Source organism: Carcharodon carcharias, chromosome 36, assembly GCF_017639515.1.
Source record: "Carcharodon carcharias isolate sCarCar2 chromosome 36, sCarCar2.pri, whole genome shotgun sequence".
Taxonomy (NCBI): Eukaryota; Metazoa; Chordata; class Chondrichthyes; order Lamniformes; family Lamnidae; genus Carcharodon; species Carcharodon carcharias.
Genome location: NC_054502.1, coordinates 8,074,403 through 8,093,192, shown reverse-complemented (window position 1 = coordinate 8,093,192; position 18,790 = coordinate 8,074,403). Strand labels below are relative to the sequence as shown.

At 53.9% G+C, this 18,790-nt stretch overlaps 1 protein-coding gene across 1 annotated transcript in view; it reads right to left on the bottom strand.

The window, feature by feature from the left end:
• The window catches only part of LOC121272930 (thrombospondin type-1 domain-containing protein 4-like), a 173,103-nt gene extending 166,552 nt beyond the window's left edge, over positions 1–6,551 (bottom strand). The window contains exon 1 of the mRNA XM_041179807.1: positions 6,321–6,551. The gene's annotated coding sequence lies outside the window, so the exon portion shown is untranslated. The remainder of the gene's footprint in view (positions 1–6,320) is intronic.
• Between the last annotated feature and the right edge of the window lie 12,239 nt (positions 6,552–18,790).

The window sequence follows — 18,790 nt, the reverse complement described above, 5'->3', positions numbered from 1 at the left end:
ATTCCTTTCAATTAGCCTAGCCCGACATCTGGCATGGTGCGGGGAGTTTGTTTTTGAGTGCAAGCAACCTTTTAATTTGTTCCCAGTTTGTTCCTGGCTCTCACAGAGCTGCTGGTGTAAACCTGGTTAAACAAATAACCTATCAAACGAAAGAAAGAATGGAGGTGTTTTTTTTTGGGGGGGCGGGGGTGGAGGGGAAAGTTTGCCAGCCCAGCCCCACCACCCAACCTGGCCACTACCTCCGAGGAGCCAGGCACAAACGATCCCTCAAATGGAGAGGGCAGCCTACCTGTCGGTCCCTCCCAACGCCCAGCACCAGCCTACTTGTTCCACATCCTCTCTGTAGAGCACCAACACTTTTAGCGACATTTGCACTTGCAATATCAGGCAGAGCACCCCTGCCTCCAGGCACCATGTAATGGAGGCAAACGCGCACAGGCGAGAAGGCCCCAGACCCCATTCCTGGGCCATGCCACATCTACCCGGGCTGGCCCACACTTGTGCACAGCTCAGCTTTCCGCATCCCCAAAACGGGGTCAAAGCACAGCAGAGAAAGGTGCAAAGTAAGACCCAGGTTTATAAAGAACGGAAGCAGAATCTAAAAAGCTAACTGTCAATCAGGAAAGACTAGACAAGCCAGTGGGCGGGGGGGGGGAGGTTTGGTGAAGTGGGGGGTGTAGAGCCCACAGACAGCTGAGGGCGACCAGTGACCCAATCTTTCTTCTCCTTTATTCTTTTAGTATTGCTGAAAAAACACACGTGTTGTCGAAGCTTTTCATCTTGCACTCATCAGGTTAATTCACCATAATACCAAATGTAAAGGAACAACAATTTATACTTCATGAGAAGAGTTAACTCGTTAACTGGTGCATTCTCCATGACACCGCCTCTACCAATCAGAGTCCACTTGCCAACCAATCTGCACTCTCCTCTCATAAAGTATAAATTGCTGTTCCCTTTATATTTGGTATTCTTGTAAACCTGTCCTGATGAGGTAAGACGAAAAGCCTTGACAAAACATGTCTTTTTCAGCAATGCTCAAGTTCTGCACAACCAAACAACTAACTTTGTTCTTTCATGAGATGTGCAAAGCCAGCATTTGTTGCCCATCCCTAACTGCCCTTGAACTGAACACTTCAGAGGGCAATTAAAGAGTCAACCACATTGCTGTGGATCTGGAGTCACATGTAGGCCAGACCAGGTAAGGACAACAGATTTCCTTCTCTAAAGGGGGCATTAGTGAGCCAGACAGGTTTTTGTGACACCATTACCGAGACTGGCTTCAATTCCAGATTTTATTAATTGGATTTAAATTCCTCCTGCTGCTGTGGTGGGATTTGAACCTGCGTCCCCCAGAGCATTAGTCTGGGCCCCTGGATTACAGGTCCAGTGACAGTACCACAATGCCACCATCTCCTCCCTTTACAATTACGAAAGGGTCTGATAGGGTAGTTAGGGTAGAGAAAATGCTTTCATTTGTGGGATGGTCAACCACATCCAAGGATCATTAGTAAAAAAAAGTCACTAATAAATCCAATAGGGAATTCAGGGGGTGGGGTGGAAAATATCCACCAGGTTTCTAGACCCTGGTCACCATCCAGTCACCACCACCCACCCCACCCCCCCCACTTCTACAAAGGTTTTGAGCACGACACTCCAGATGATTCCCCCTACAGTCAAATTTGGAGAGTTCGGTCCTTATAGGAGGAGGAGGGGGGAGAGGAGGAGAAAAACAAATCGCCCAAGGAGAGAAGAAATAGTGTAGCATGCTCTCCAGAATAAATCCACACCACAGTTTCTGCAACAAAATAACACAAGCTACACAAATAGATTCCCCTTGTGTAACACTGCAGCTGTGACAAGTACCTCTGCTTGCCAACCCAACCATAACCCACTCCCAACTTCCTTAAATGCGGTGACCCATCGCTTCTGGAAATATTTCTCCAGCCGGTGGTGCCAGGAGAGAGTCCATGGTCTCCGGATTTCCCTTTTGGTTCCTCCCTCGTTCTGCTGCGACTCCTTCTCTCTCTGTCCCCACTTTTACAGTCCCTTTCTCTCGCCTTCCCCTCCCTTTTATTTATTTCATCTATTTCCAATTTGCCTGTAATCATGGAAAGAGGTTCCTTCCTCACTTTGAAGTGTCTCCAAGTTGGCTCCGTAGATGGGATCCCTTTAATTTCAGACCAGGGCTGATCACCACTTCCCCACCTCTCACCCACCCACTTCTCTGTGCGATGCTACCACGTTCAGCTTTCATTTCCGAACACCGCCATCCCAGCTTTTCCCTCGACACCTTCGGCCAGTGACGGGATAAGACAAAAAGGCAGAGAGGCACTCACCACTCCCCCACCCACCCCCCCATTCCAATTAACACGCTTCTCACCTTCAGATTCCTGCACAGAAACAGGCCACTCAGCCCCTCTGCCTCAGTGCTGGCACTGATGCCCCACACAAGCCTCCTTCCACCCACCCCTCTTCATCTCACCCCCCCCACCCCTCTTCATCTCAAACCCCCACCCCTCTTCATCCCCCCCCACCCCTCTTCATCTCACCCCCTCCACCCCTCTTCATCTCTCCCCCCCCCGCCCACCCCTCTTCATCTCTCCCCCCCCCGCCCACCCCTCTTCATCTCAACCCCTCCACCCACCCCTCTTCATCTCAACCCCCCACCCCTCTTCATCCCCCCCACCCCTCTTCATCCCCCCCACCCCTCTTCATCCCCCCCACTCCACCCCTCTTCATCCCCCCCACTCCACCCCTCTTCATCTCACCCCCCCCACCCCTCTTCATCTCACCCCCTCCTCCGCCCACCCCTCTTCATCTCACCCCCCCACCCCTCTTCATCTCACCCCCTCCTCCGCCCACCCCTCTTCATCTCACCCCCCCCCACCCCTCTTCATCTCACCCCCTCCTCCGCCCACCCCTCTTCATCTCACCCCCCCCACCCCTCTTCATCTCACCCCCTCCTCCGCCCACCCCTCTTCATCTCTCCCCCACCCACCCCTCTTCATCTCTCCCCCCCCACCCCTCTTCATCTCACCCCCCCCACCCCTCTTCATCTCACCCCCCCCACCCCTCTTCATCTCTCCCCCCCCCCGCCCACCCCTCTTCATCTCTCCCCCCCCCGCCCACCCCTCTTCATCTCAACCCCTCCACCCACCCCTCTTCATCTCAACCCCCCACCCCTCTTCATCCCCCCCACCCCTCTTCATCCCCCCCACCCCTCTTCATCCCCCCCACTCCACCCCTCTTCATCCCCCCCACTCCACCCCTCTTCATCTCACCCCCCCCACCCCTCTTCATCTCACCCCCTCCTCCGCCCACCCCTCTTCATCTCACCCCCCCCACCCCTCTTCATCTCACCCCCTCCTCCGCCCACCCCTCTTCATCTCACCCCCCCCACCCCTCTTCATCTCACCCCCTCCTCCGCCCACCCCTCTTCATCTCACCCCCCCCACCCCTCTTCATCTCACCCCCTCCTCCGCCCACCCCTCTTCATCTCTCCCCCACCCACCCCTCTTCATCTCTCCCCCCCCACCCCTCTTCATCTCACCCCCCCTCTTCATCTACCCCTCCCACTCCCCTCTTCATCTACCCCTCCCACTCCCCTCTTCATCTACCCCTCCCACTCCCCTCTTCATCTCTCCCCCCCTCTTCATCTACCCCTCCCACTCCCCTCTTCATCTACCCCTCCCACTCCCCTCTTCATCTACCCCTCCCACTCCCCTCTTCAACTACGTCCCCCACACCCCTCTTCATCTCTCCCCCCCGCCCACCCCTCTTCATCTCTCCCCCCCACCCCTCTTCATCTCTCCCCCCCACCCCTCTTCATCTCACCCCCCCCTTCATCTACCCCTCCCACTCCCCTCTTCAACTACGTCCCCCACACCCCTCTTCATCTCTCCCCCCCGCCCACCCCTCTTCATCTCTCCCCCCCACCCCTCTTCATCTCACCCCCCCCTTCATCTACCCCTCCCACTCCCCTCTTCAACTACGTCCCCCACACCCCTCTTCATCTCTCCCCCCCACCCACCCCTCTTCATCTCTCCCCCCCACCCCTCTTCATCTCTCCCCCCCCCCACCCCTCTTCATCTCTCCCCCCCACCCCTCTTCATCTCACTCCCTCTTCATCTACCCCTCCCACTCCCCTCTTCATCTACCCCTCCCACTCCCCTCTTCATCTACCCCCCCCACCCACCCCTCTTCATCTCTCCCCCCTGCCCACCCCTCTTCATCTACCCCCCTGCCCACCCCTCTTCATCTACGCCCCCCCACTACCCTCTTCATCTACGCCCCCCCACTACCCTCTTCATCTACGCCCCCCACACCCCTCTTCATCTCTCCCCCCACCCCTCTTCATCTACCCCCCCGCCCGCCCCTCTTCATCTACCCCTCCCACTCCCCTCTTCATCTCTCCCCCCCACCCCTCTTCATCTCTCCCCCCCACCCCTCTTCATCTCTCCTTCCCACCCCTCTTCATTTCTCCCCCCACCCCTCTTCTTCTACCCCCCCACCCACCCCTCTTCATCTCTCCCCCCCACCCCTCTTCATCTCTCCCCCCCACCCCTCTTCATCTCTCCCCCCAACCCCTCTTCATCTCTCCCCCCAACCCCTCTTCATCTCTCCCTCCCCGCCCACCCCTCTTCATCTCTCCCCCCGCCCCTCTTCATCTACCCCCCCACCCACCCCTCGTCATCTACCCCCACCCACCCCTCTTCATCTACCCCACCCACCCCTCTTCATCTACCCCCCCGCCCACCCCTCTTCATCTCTCCCTCCCCGCCCACCCCTCTTCATCTCTCCCCCCCACCGCCCACCCCTCTTCATCTCTCCACCATCATCCTATCCTTCCATTCTTTCTTTCCTCCCCCCCCCCAATGTGCTTATCCAGCCCCCACCCCTGCAATTCAACGTATCTCGTCTATTCGCCTCGAACCCTCCCTGTGGGGCTGAGCCCCGCATTCTCCGCCCCCTCCCCTTCTCCCTTGGGTAAAGAAGCTGCTCCTGAATTCCCAGTTGGGTTTATTAGTGGCTGTCTCGTATCGATGCCCCCCAATCCCCCCGTTCTGGTGTCGCGCCCAAGCGGACACTTCCTACCTCCACCCCACTGAATGCTCTTTAAGTTTAACAGACCTGCGGTTAGTCACTATTTCTGCTACAACATCCTATGGAGGAACGTGTTACACAGTGAGAGCTTTGCCTCCTCGGCTAACTGTCATAGTGAGAAGATGAAACAGGGGCCCCTCGCTGTGTAATCCTAGGTTTTGGTGGGGGAGGGAGGGGGTAAAAACAGGCGCCAAATCGAACCTGATTTCCCCACCATTCTCCCAACCTTTTATCCTGACAAGGATATGTTACCACCCTTCCTAACCCTGTTACACCACCTCTGCTCTCCCTCCTTAGGTCCACAATGCCAGTCACTATTTTCAGGACTGGAACTTGTATTTCTGTGTGTTGGGGGGGGTGGGGGGGGTGGGTGGCGGGGTGGCGTTGAATTGGACGAGGGTCGTCCCTCTCTGTCGGTCTCTCTCTGTCCGTCCCAACTTCAGCATCATACCCTATCTTTCCTGGTCTCGCCTCCAAATACTGGGGCAGGTTTCTCTCTTATAGATCCCAGTTCAGTCTGAACAGGTCTAGCCCTTCCTGTCCTGGGTCAGTGTTGACCAAGGTCTAGCCCTGCCCGTCCTGGGTCAATCAGGCATCTCAATGTGACCCCCTCCACCACCATCTCTCTGGAAAATCTCTGATCCACCACAACCTCCCCCCACCCCCTCCCCTCCCCTTCACTCTTAATCCTCCAACACTGATTTGCTCTCGATCTCCAGACCAAGTGTATTCATACCAAACACACTTTTTTAAAAATGATTCCTCGCCGTTTAATTATTTTTTTTTGTGCTGTTTATTCCCTGCTGCCAAAATAAAGTCCCCTCAACTCAAAGAGTTCTAAACCCATCACATCACACACACACATACACACTCTCTCTTTAGGAAAAAGAAACCCTCATTGAAAAAGAGAAACTGAGAAAGTCGCCAGATCTTTCGGACCCAGTCACCAAAACTTTGCTCAACTTTCTCCCGCCCAGCACTGAAACTTGAGCAATCTAAAGCACACTGAAGACTTGGGCTTCACACAACTTCCCAGCCTAAAAAGGATTCGACATTACTTTACTCATAAATGCGAACAATTAAACCTCTTAACATCGTCTCCCTCCCCAATAGATTTGTCTGGAAATCTCCCTCGCTCGCCAACCTCCTCTCTCTCCCACATTTCCATAAGGACTTATTATTTTCTTTAAATCGCCTTCAGTTACTTTTCTTACCGTTTTGCCCAGAGCCACACTTTCTCCAACACAGCTCCGTAAACTCCCGACTCTCTGCACAAGAGAGACACACAGAGAGAGAGAGAGAGAGAGAGATCCAGGTTTAACCCCCTGGGTCCCGGCTCAGCTCTGCCTGCTCTTAACCCCGTGTGTTCCTAATCGGGTCTCATGATGTCCAGATTTCAGCCTGCTCGGGTTTGGAAAGTACCTTGTTTCAGTTTGAAGCGGCTTTCGACCTGTCTGCTGCCCTCCTTCAGTCTGGTCCGGCTTTAACTCCTTCAACTCCTGGTACACTTTGACCCGGGTTTAACACTGTCTGTACTGGTTCAATATCTGACCCAGGTTTAGGCCCGTCTGTCCTGGTTCAATATCTGACCCAGGTTTAACCCCGTCTGTCCTGGTTCAATATATGACCTAGGTTTAACCCTGTCTGTCCTGGTTCAATATCTGACCCAGGTTTAGCCCTGTCTGTCCTGGTTCACTTTTGACCCTGGTTTAACCCTGTCTGTCCTGGTTCAATATCTGACCCAGGTTTAGCCTTGTCTGTCCTGGTTCAATATCTGACCCAGGTTTAGCCTTGTCTGTCCTGGTTCAATATCTGACCCAGGTTTAGCCCTGTCTGTACTGGTTCAATATCTGACCCAGGTTTAACCCTGTCTGTCCTGGTTCAATATCTGACCCAGATTTAACCCTGTCTGTCCTGGTTCAATATCTGACCCAGGTTTAACCCTGTCTGTCCTGGTTCAATATCTGACCCAGGTTTAGCCTTGTCTGTCCTGGTTCACTTTTGACCCAGGTTTAACCCTATCTGTCCTGGTTCAATATCTGACCCAGGTTTAATCCTGTCTGTCCTGGTTCAGTATGTGACCCAGGTTTAGCCCTGTCTGTCCTGGTTCAATATCTGACCCAGGGTTAACCCTGTCTGTCCTGGTTCAATATCTGACCTAGGTTTAACCCTGTATGTCCTGGTTCAATATCTGACCTAGGTTTAGCCCCATCTGTCCTGGTTCACTTTTCACCCACATTCAGCCCCATCTGTCCTGGTTCAGTTTTGACCCAAGTTTAACCCTGGCCGAACTGGTTCAGCTTTATTTTATTCATTCACAGGATATGGGCTTCGCTGGCTCGGCCAGCATTTATGGTGGTGGGTGAGCTGCCTTCTTGAGCTGCTGCAGTCCCTGTGGTGTAGGCACACCTACCGTGCTGTTAGGGAGGGAGTTCCAGGGTTTTGGACCCAGTGACAGTGAAGGAACGGCCGATATATTTCCAAGTTGGGGTGGTGAGTGGTTTGGAGAGGAACTTCCAGGTGGTGGTGTTCCCATGTAACTGCTGCCCTTGTCTTTCTAGAGGATAGTGGTCGTATGTTTGAAGGTTCTGTCCAAGGAGCCTTGGTGAATTCCTGGAGTGCATCTTGTAGATGGTACATACACTGCTGCTACTGTGTGTCGGTGGTGGAGGGAGTGAATGTTTGTGGATGGGGTGCCAATCAAGTGGGGTTGCTTTGTGCTGGATGGTGTCGAGCTTCTTGAGTGTTGTGGGAGCTGCACTCATCCAGGCAAGTGGGGAGTATTCCATCACACTCCTGGCTTGTGCCTTGTAGATGGTGGACAGGCTTTGGGGAGTCAGGAGGTGAGTTACTCTCCGCAGGATTCCCAGCCTCTGACTTGCTCTTGTAGCCACAGTATTTATATGGCTGGTCCAGTTCGGTTTCTGATTAATGGTAACCCCGGGATGTTGATAGTGGGGGATTCAGTGATGGTAATGCCATTGAATGTCAAGAGGAAATGGTTAGATTCTCTCTTGTTCTTTAGCCTCATCTGTCCTGGTTCAGTTTTGACCCAGGTTTAGCTCTGACTGTCCTGGTACAATCTGACCCAGATGTGGCTCTCATTGTCCTGGATCAGATTTGATCTAGGTTTAGCCCTCACTGTCCTAGTTCAGTTATAATCCAGGTTTAGCCCTGATTGTCCTGGTTCCGTTTTGACCCAGGTTTAGCCCTGACTGTCCTGGTTCAGTTTTGACCCAGGTTTAGCCCTGACTTTCCTGGTTCATTTTGGACGCAGGTTTAGCCCTGACTCTACCTGTTCAGTTTTGACCCAGGTCCAGTCCTGACCGTCCTGGTTCAGCTTTGACCCAGGTTTAGCCCTAACTGTCCCGGTTCATTTCCACTGATCTGGATACAGATGGAGCTAATCTTCTGCTCGTCCCTATTTTATTTCCATCGAAAACATTCCCCTCTGGAATTTTAAGTTCCCACTTTCTGCCTTCTGACTCATCTTTGTTTTTACACCTCTTCTACGCTCAGTTAAAGCTCACTTGTTCAGACTGACACATTTCCGTGCTGTAACTTCACTGAATCAAAACTGTATAAGGCTGTGAAAACATGCTCCAGGCATATTATTCTTCCTGTTTCTATCTCGACACACACCTTCTCAATTCTCACTGCCTTACTCTGCTCTTTTCATCATGCTCAAAACACTCCACGAGCACCTCCAAACTCACAGCCCTCGCCTCTCCTGAACTCTTAACAACAAATTCCACGTACCCGGCACCATTAACATAAGAAAAGATCCCAAGGAGAGAAAATCAGGCAAATCTGTGGCCCCGAGCCATGTAAGGAGATATTAGGGACAAGCAATCAAAAGCTTAGTCAATGCGGATGATTCTAAGGCGCATCTTAAAGGAGGAGAGAAAGGCGGAGAGGTTTAAGGAGGGAATTCCAGAGCTCAGGGCCCCAGTCAGCTGAAGGCACGGCCGCCAATGGTGGAGCGAAGGGAATCGGGGGATGCGGAAGAGGCCGGAATTGGGAAAGTACAAATATTTTGGAGGGGTGTAGGGGAGGTTACAGAGATAGGGAGGGGTGAACGGGCTGGAGGAGGCTATACAGATAGGGAGGGGTGTAGGGGCTGGAGGAGGTTGCAGAGATAGGGAGGGGTGTAGGGTCTGGAGGAGGTTACAGAGATAGGGAGGGGTGTAGGGGGTGGAGGAGGTTACAGAGATAGGGAGGGGTGTAGGGGCTGGTGGAGGTTACAGAGATAGGGAGGGGTGTAGGGGCTGGAGGAGGTTATGCAGATAGGGAGGGGTGTAGCGGCTGGAGGAGGTTACAGAGATAGAGAGGGATGTAGGGGCTGGAGGAGGTTACAGAGATGGGGAAGGGTGTAGGGGCTGGAGGAGGTGACAGAGATAGGGAGGGGTGTAGGGGCGGGAGGGGGGTTACAGAGATAGGGAGGGGTGTAGGGGCTGGAGGAGGTTACAGAGATAGGGAGGGGTGTAGAGGGTGGAGAAGGTTACAGAGATAGGGATGGGTGTTGGGACTGGAGGAGGTTACAGAGATGGGGAGGGGTGTAGGGGCTGGAGGAGGTTACAGAGGTAGGGAGGGGTGTAGGGACTGGAGGAGGTTACAGAGGTAGGGAGGGGTGTAGGGACTGGAGGAGGTTACAGAGATAGGGAGGGGTGTAGGGGCTGGAGGAGGTTACAGAGATAGGGAGGGGTGTAGGGACTGGAGGAGGTTACAGAGTAGGGAGGGGCGAGCAGGTTGGAGGAGGTTATAGAGATAAGGAGGGGTGTAGGGGCTGGAGGAGGTGACAGAGATAGGGAGGGGTGTAGGGGCTGGAGGAAGGTACAGAGATAGGGAGGGATGTAGGGGCTGGAGGAGGTTACAGAGATAGGGAGGGGTTTGGCCTCCTATTTCCTTAACCTCCTCCAGCCCCTATACCCCTCCCTATCTCTGTAACCTCCCCCAGCCACTACACGTCTCCCTATCTCTGTAACCTCATCCAGTCCCTACACCCCTCCCTATCTCTGTAACCTCCTCCAGCCCCTACACCCCTCCCTATCTCTGTAACCTCCTCCAGCCCCTACACCCCTCCCTATCTCTGTAACCTCCTCCAGCCCCTACAATCCTCCAAGATCTCCGTACTTCTCCAATTCTGGCCTATTGAGCATCCCCCAATTCCCATCACTCCACCATTGGCGGCCGTGCCTTCAGCTATCTGGGCCCTCAGCTCTGGAATTCCCTCCCTAAACCTCTCCGCCCCGCTCTCTCTCTCTCCCCCTCCCTTTCTCTCTCCTCCTGTAAAACGCGCCTTAATATCAACATCTTTGACCGAGCTTTTGATCTCCAGTCCCTAATATCTCCTCATGTGGCTTGGTGTTGAATTTTGCTACTTCACAGATACAACCTGGCTGTACACTGTCCCCATCAAACACTCCCAGGACAGGTACAGCACAGGGTTAGATACAGAGTAAAGTTCACTCTACACTGTCCACATCAAACACTCCCAGGACAGGTACAGCACGGGGTTAGATGCAGAGTAAAGCTTCCTCTACACTGTCCCCATCAAACACTTGCAGGGCAGGTACAGCACGGGGTTAGATGCAGAGTAAAGCTTCCTCTACACTGTCCCCATCAAACACTCCCAGGACAGGTACAGCACGGGGTTAGATACAGAGTAAAAAGAGCTGAATAAAATTGGTTAAATTGCAACGTGATGTTTAAATGTTCAGCCATTAATCTCCATATCTGATCTCGGATATATCTCAGCCCCAAGGCCGGGGTGTCCTGTAAAAATAGCTCTCACAACCCTGCACTGCTGAGGCCAGCCAGTGACAACATCAGCCACCCACCCGGCACACAGAGAACATTCCAGAATCATAGCCTGTCAGCATGACATCACCCTTTCCCGCCCACCCTTGCTACACATTAACCTCATCGCTCAGTCCAAGAATCTAGTGAGAAGAGCAACATTGAGTGTGGGACTCATGTGGGATGCGTTCACACTCTGGGAAAGCAGAGAGAGAGAGAGGGAGAGAGGGAGAGAGGGAGAGAGAGACAGATGGAACAAGCAAAAGAGAGACAGAATGAGGGGGATTGCATTTTATGATCACCTTTGTGCATCTCCCAGTTTCAGTGCAAAGTCCTTCAGGAAGAATGCAGACACAAGGTAACTTGCATTTCTGAGCACCTTTCACGACCTCCGGATGTCCCCAAGTGCCGGACGGTCAATGACGTTCTTTCACTCTTCGAAGTTTAGCCATTGGCGTCGTGTAGGAAAACGCAGCAGCCAATTTCCTCTCAGCCAGCTCCCCACGAACGGCCCTGGGCAAAGCCGATTCCGCCTTCCAACGCTTCCCACAGGGATGCCTTGCTCCACCGCACACCGCACCCTCGGAGCCGTTCTGTCCGAAACACGTGGGTTCCGAGCCCCGCCTCGCTCCCAGCCCACCCCAGGAAAACCCAGCGGAAAATCCAGGTCCAGCGCCGAAGGGAAAGGGAGTAAGTTGTTATCCAGGCCGCGAGTGAACACAGCCTCCGGTTAAAATCTAAAAAACCCCAGCTTGAGGCCGTTTCACACAGAGAACCATTTAAATGAAGATGGGTTGAAGAATAAAGATTTTTCTTTTAAAAAAAAGTAAGACAGGGGATTCCGACATCGCCCTTCACAACCTCTAGACATGCCAAAATGTTTCTCAGCCAGTGAGGTGCTTTCGAAGTGTAGTCACTGTTGTAATGCAGGGAACAATTTGCGCACAGCAAGCTCCCACAAACAGCAACGCGGCAATCCGTTTCTTTGAGCGACATGGGTCGAGAGGGATACATTCCAGCCCTCGGGGTGGGGGGCACCGCGGAGAGAACTTGCCCCCACCCCCGACGAGCCGTCCCTCGAAGTAGTGACCGTGGGAACTTTGACATCCACCCGGCGAGAGCCAAAAAAGGGGCCAGCGTTTCAAAGCCTCGTCCAGACGAGGGAGCCTCCGGCAGTGCAGCACCCCCTCAGGTGTTGGCGCCGGGAGTGATGGGCCCAAGCCGCAGGGGGAAGGCCCCCAAGTGGGCAACCCCGTCTTTAATTGCTGGGGACGGACGCCAGGAGTTAAAACTCTGACGGGAGGCAGAGAAATAGCCCGGCTTCACATGACATCACCCTCATCTGCCCAGTTCACTAAAAGCTCATAAGAGAGTTGCAGCCTTAGCAACGCTATAAGTGACAATACTTCAGCCACGCAACAAAATAATGAGAACCCGACGCTGACAGATGTTATTCCAAACAAGAATTCAGACAGGGAGCGGTTTAGGAAATGTGTCGAAATACAGTTTAATCTTAGCGCTCGAGAGGAATATTCAAGGGCCCCAGTCAAGGTATTGCTGAAGAGCCAGACATTACCCCTCCAAGAAGTGTTCAAAGTTTTTTACACGCGTTAACTTAGATCTCTGGACACAGATGGTAAAAACTTTCCAGATTTTTGAATCCAGCATAGGTACAGCACGGGGTTAGATACAGAGTAAAGCTCCCTCTACACTGTCCCCATCAAACACTCCCAGGACAGGTACAGCACGGGGTTAGACACAGAGTAAAGCTCACTCTACACTGTCCCCATCAAACACTCCCAGGACAGGTACAGCACAGGGTTAGATACAGAGTAAAGCTTCCTCTACACTGTCCTGTCCTTAGAAGACCACCCCTCACTGCGTCAGTGTGACACTTTCCACTCTCTCACCCCTGAACCAAGAATAAAAGACCAGGGATTGTGGCCTTCAAGCTAACCCTGGTGAAGAGTCTCCAGTATCGGCTCCTAACGACAGACAGTGCAAATAGCAGACTGTTTATCAGCAAAAAGAGGCCACGCACAGGGCATGAACATCAAGGCGATCGTAAAACATCTCAATGGGCCCAGGGACTGGCTGGTGTGAGTGGGAGTGGCGGGGGATTGGGGGTGAGCTCGTGCAATACCAGTCTACACTGTGCTGCCAACCGTCCATCCTCATACCGACCGCAGCCAACCAACGGACTGAGAGCCACTCCGCAGGCCGTGGGATTGAGAGTGTTTGAGGGAAGAAGTGAGGAGAGAGAGGGTCCCAGCGCTAGGGGAGGGTGAGGGGGTAGGGAAGGCTGCAAGAAAGGGAGGGAGCCAGGGGAGGGAGGGTGGAGAGCTTGTATCTTATATCCCTTTCACTCTCCAGCAGTTCCAATGCTATCGGCAGCTAAGCCCAGCCAGCTGATCCTCCCAAATCCCCATGCACTCCCTGCTCTACCATTTACATTCCTTTAACCCTTGCTCATAGTCCCCGACCCATTGCTGAAGCAAAGGCTTTGCATTTCTGTAGCACCTTTCACAGCTTCAGGTCAGCCCAATGTGCTTTACAGTCAAAGCGTTTTTATTCTCCAACTCTTGGACTGTGTTGTAAATGCAGGAGCTGTGGGGTAAAACCCCATGGACAGCAACGTTCCAGTGACCAGGTTCTCTGTTTGTAGTGATGTAGCTTGAGGGATAACCAGCTCGGACATCGATGGGAACTGCACCCCCCCCCCCGCTCACTGATGGACACTGAGGTCTTTTATGTTTGGCAGGGCAGCCAAGGGGGGTGGGGAGGGGTGGGGGGTGCCCTTGGGCTGGGTTTAACGCCTCCTCCAACTGCTGGCGCCTCCAACAGTGCAGCACTCCCTCGCAACCCTGAACCAGGACACGCCAGCCTAGGTTTGATACTCAAGTCCCTGGAGTGTGACTTGAGGACCACGACCTTCTGAGTGGGTATCCTTCCTTGCCCTCAGTGGGAGCTGGCTGGCAGGGACCTGTCCTCCGTGGGCAGACCTGTCCTTTTATACTCTTTCACGGGATGTGGGCGTTGCTGGCTGGGACAGCCCTTATTGCCCACCCCTAAGTGCTCCCCTCGAGAAGGTGGTGGTGAAGCCGCCTCCTTGAGCCGCTGCAGTCCCTGTGGTGTAGGTACACCCGCCGCGCTGTCAGGGAGGGAGTTCCAAGATTTTGACCCAGCGACAGCGAAGGAACGGCCGATATATTTCCAAGTCGGGGTGGTGAGTGACTCGGAGGGGAACTTGCAGGCGCTGGTGTTCCCCGTGTGTCTGCTGCCCCCCTCCTTCTAGGGGGTAGCGGTCGTGGGTTTGGAAGGGGCTGTCGAAGGAGCCTTGGTGCGTTCCTGCTGCTAAAGGCACGGGGTTTCGAAACCTGAATAGCCTCCCGGTTACTGTAGCTTGACTGGAGAAGAGAGGAGGGGAGCGGGCGGCAGTGGCTGGCGCCCAGTGCCGCTTGGCCCGTTTCCGACCTGGACAATCTCCCAGAGGTCGCTCCTTTTAACCGGGGTGGAATGCTTTTTGCCTCTTGACGCTTTGGGGCTATCGATTCTACCCCCACCCACCCCACCCGCTCTCCGACCGGGACTGGGACATCGGAATGTGTGCTCCGGCTGGGAATCTCACAGCTGCATGTCCGTCCGCTCAATGTTATCAGTCTGAAACCATGGTGACAGAATGCTCTGACGTCAGCGCCTCCCCAAAAGCTGACACAGAACGGAGGGGCGAGTTGCTGGCTGCCCTTACGAGAAAGGCAGCCTCTCGTGGGCTTTAGCACGGGGGCGAGGAATTGAATCGAAATCCAAGACAGTGGTTCAAATCCCGCCACAGCAGCTGGCACAACTTAAATTCAGTTAATTAAATATATCTGGGATTAAAATGATATCTGGTGACCATGTCACTAGCAGACTGTTGTTAAAAGCCCATCTGCTCCACTGATGGATTCAGGGAGGGAGTTGTCTGCCGGTCTGGCCTACACAAGACTCCAGATCCACTGCAACGGGGCTGACTCTTAACGGCCCCTCTGTAAGAGCCGAGCAGGTCCACTCAGTCGCATTCAAGGCAGCTCATGACTGCCTCCCTCTGGGGGGGGTGCAGAGAGCAACCGGCCACATCAGCATCGCCCACATCCCCGGAATGAATACGTCAAAAAATAAACGACATGATGTCGGAAGCACATGTTGCTGAAGGAAGCTGGGGAGGGGCAGAGAGATAAAGGAGTAATAGGGAGGGAGGGATCAGGTAGAGAGAGAGAGAGAGAGAGAGAGAAGACAGATGGTGAGGCAGACAGATGGATAGAGAGATGCCAAAAGAAGCAAGGCTGAGAAACAGATGGAGAGAGTGAGAAAGTCTGAGAGTAATGGGAGGACGGGTATGCAGAGAATCAGACAGGGACCACCCAGAAGGAATTTAGGTTGGCTGGTTTATCATTGTGATTATCTGTGTGTTACAACGAATACACTAACTGAACTTGGCAGGCTATTCAACCGTGGAAATGATCACAGCTGAGCCCAGTGCAGCTCTCAACACGTTCCTGCAGCTGCCGGGGCAGTGATCGGGAGCAGGATCCTGGCCGATGTTCACTTCCCTAGGCCTCAGGGCACTGAGGCCAATGGGATCAGCTGACTCGAGATCGGCTGGGAGCCCGCTCTGTGACTCGGTGCCAGTTTGACTGGCACACTTACCCGCAGGGGCTCAAGAGCTGGAGATCCAGCCCTGTTTGAGGTTTTAATGCGGGGGAGAAGCAAGGGAGTTGTTGGGGGTTGGGGGGGGGGTGGGGTGGGAGCGTGTATGGGAGGAGGAGGTGATCACTGGGCATATGTGGAGAAGCTGTTTACGATCGTCAGTGTGGTGTTCTGTAGGCCAAGGGCAGGAAATTAGATTATCCGAGTTCGCGATCCAACTGCTGTAAATCCAAGGGAAGTGAATGGGTAGGAGTTCGTCTCAGCATCGATCTCAAGGTTCAAACTCAACCCTTCAAATAGAGTTGGGGGCCGGAAGGTTTATTTCTGCCCCTTCCTCTCCTGACTCCGTATACCACACACCATCCCCCCAACTCCCCCCCTCCCCCCCAACACCCTCACAACCAGGCAAGGGCACACCATGCTCGATTCTGGAACACAAGCATGGGAATGGGGGCTCTGCCCAGTCAGATCCCCCCAACTCTGGCCCAGGGATTATGTGGTCAGTTCTGGGCACTGCCGCTCAGGGAGGGGAGTGAGGCAGATGCATCCGAATGGCACAGCAGGCCTGAGGGGCTGAATGGCCTCCTCCTATTCGTATGCCACAGGCTCGAGGGGCTGAATGGCCTCCTCCTGTTCCCGTGAAACCGGCTCAAGGGGCTGAATGGCCTCCTCCTGTTCCCGTGAAACCGGCTCAAGGGGCTGAATGGCCTCCTCCTGTTCCCGTGAAACCGGCTCAAGGGGCTGAATGGCCTCCTCCTGTTCCTGTGAAACCGGCTCAAGGGGCTGAATGGCCTCCTCCTGTTCCTGTGAAACAGGTCAAAGGGCTGAATGGCCTCCTCCTGTCCCTGTGTAACTGGCTCAAGGAGCTGAATGTCCTCCTCCTGTTCCTGTGAAACAGGCTCGAGGGGCTGAATGGACTCCTCCTGTTACTGTATTTTCACAGAACAGGAAGCTAGTGGTTTATGAGAGTCAGTATCCAAAAGGAAGATGCAATAAGTGATAAGCATAGCTCAGAGAGAGTGCAGTGATTTTATTTCACACTAGAATCATCTGTGATAACGCACTGACTGTAAAATAATTCTGTTGACGTGAATAAGAACAGAGATCATTTGATAATCCTTTTACAAACAAGATCCTGTCATGTGTGGCAGTGAGGCTTGTTTCAATTCAAATCCTTCACCATGACTCTGATCCCTCCCTATCTCCGTAACCTCCTCTAGCCCCTACACCCCTTCCCAACTCTGTAACCTCCTGCAGCCCCTACGCCCCTCCCTATCTCTGTAACCTCCTCCAGCCCCTACACCCCTCCCTATCTCTGTAACCTCCTCCAGCCCCTACACCCCTCCCTATCTCTGTAACCTCCTCCAGCCCTTACACCCCTCCCTATCTCTGTAACCTCCTCCAGCCCCTACACCTCTCCCTATCTCTGTAACCTCCTCCAGCCCCTACACCCCTCCTTATCTCTGTAACCTCCTCCAGCCCCTACACCCCTCCCTATCTCTGTAACCTCCTCCAGCCCCCACATCCATCTCTATCTCTGTAACCTCCTCCAGCCCCTACACCCCTCCCTATCTCTGTAACCTCCTCCAGCCACCACATCCATCTCTATCTCTGTAACCTCCTTCAGCCCCTACACCTCTTCCTATCATTGTAACTTCCTCCTCCAGCCCCTTCACCTCTCCCTATCTCTGTAACCTCCTCCAGCCCCTACACCCCTCCCTATCTCTGTAACCTCCTCCAGCCCCTACACCCCTCCCTATCTCTGTAACCTCCTCCAGTCCCTACACCCCTCCCTTTCTCTGTAACCTCCTCCAACCCCTACACCCCTCCCTATCTCTGTAACATCCTCCAGCCCCTACACCCCTCCCTATCTCTGTAACCTCCTCCAGCCCCTACACTCCTCCGAGATCTCTGCGCTCCTCCAATTCCGGCCTCTCGCCCATTCCCCGATTCCCATCGCTCCACCATTGGCGGCCGTGCCTTCAGCTGCCTGGGGGGGGCCCTGAGCTCTGGAATTCCCTCCCTAAACCTCTCCGCCTCTCCCTCTCCCTCTCTCTCTGTCTCTCCTCCTTTAAGACGCTTCTTAAAACCGATCTCTTGAACCAAGTTTTTAACGAACCCTCCCTCTTCCTCTTTGGCTTGGCTTTTGAATTTGGAGTGTGCGATTGTGTAGCAAAGCTCTGCTGATGCGGGACACACTGCCCGAAAGAGGATCTGATGGAAACTCAGAAGAGAAACTGGATAAATACTTCAAAAGGTGAAAAATAATTCAGGGGGAATAGAGCACTGCGAGGTGGTGGCGGGATTGGATAGTTCCTCCAAAGAGCCAGCACAGGTACGATGGGCTGAATGGTCCACTGTGCAGTGCTGTTCATACACCTGCATGAAGCATTATGTTACTTTACGAAGGCAGAAATCTCTCTTTTGCACTGCACTTCACCCAGTGCTCCCCAGGTTCAACACATGGTCATTAGAGGGTCGGTGAGTGGTTGGGAAGGGGTTACGCATTCACTGGGAGAAAGTCTCTCCGATGTGCCACCCCTTTGGCAGTTTGAACAAGCAGTGGGGCACGGAGCTTTCTGGCCCTTCTCTCTTGGCCACAGCTCGACTGTAGCCGGGAGGAGAAGGTTTATTTTTTTTAAAAACACATATCCGAATCCACGAGGACATCACCAAGGTTGCAGCAGAGGACAGAGAGAAGACAAAGCAACCCAGGACAGCAATGATTAGATGGCTCCGAGCTTGTTATTATAACCCTGTGAGATTGCAGCATCAGCCCTGGGTCAGCAAGCAGCTCCCTCTCTCTCCCTCCACCGCCCGCCCTCCAACCCCCCTCCCACACTCAAATGAGTCAGGTCGTCTTGGTTCCCACTCCAGGTACTTGAGCACATAATCCGGACTGAGGTTCCCCAGTGCCACAACTGAGGGAGCACCGCACTGTCGGAGGGTCAGTACTGAGGGAGCATCGCACTGTCGGAGGGTCAGTGCTGAGGGAGCGCCGCACTGTCAGAGGGTCAGTGCTGAGGGAGCGCCGCACTGTCGGAGGGTCAGCACTGAGGGAGCGCCGCACTGTCGGAGGGTCAGCGCTGAGGGAGCGCCGCACTGTCGGAGGGTCAGCGCTGAGGGAGTGCCGCACTGTCGGAGGGTCAGTGCTGAGGGAGTGCCGCACTGTCGGAGGGTCAGTACTGAGGGAGTGCTG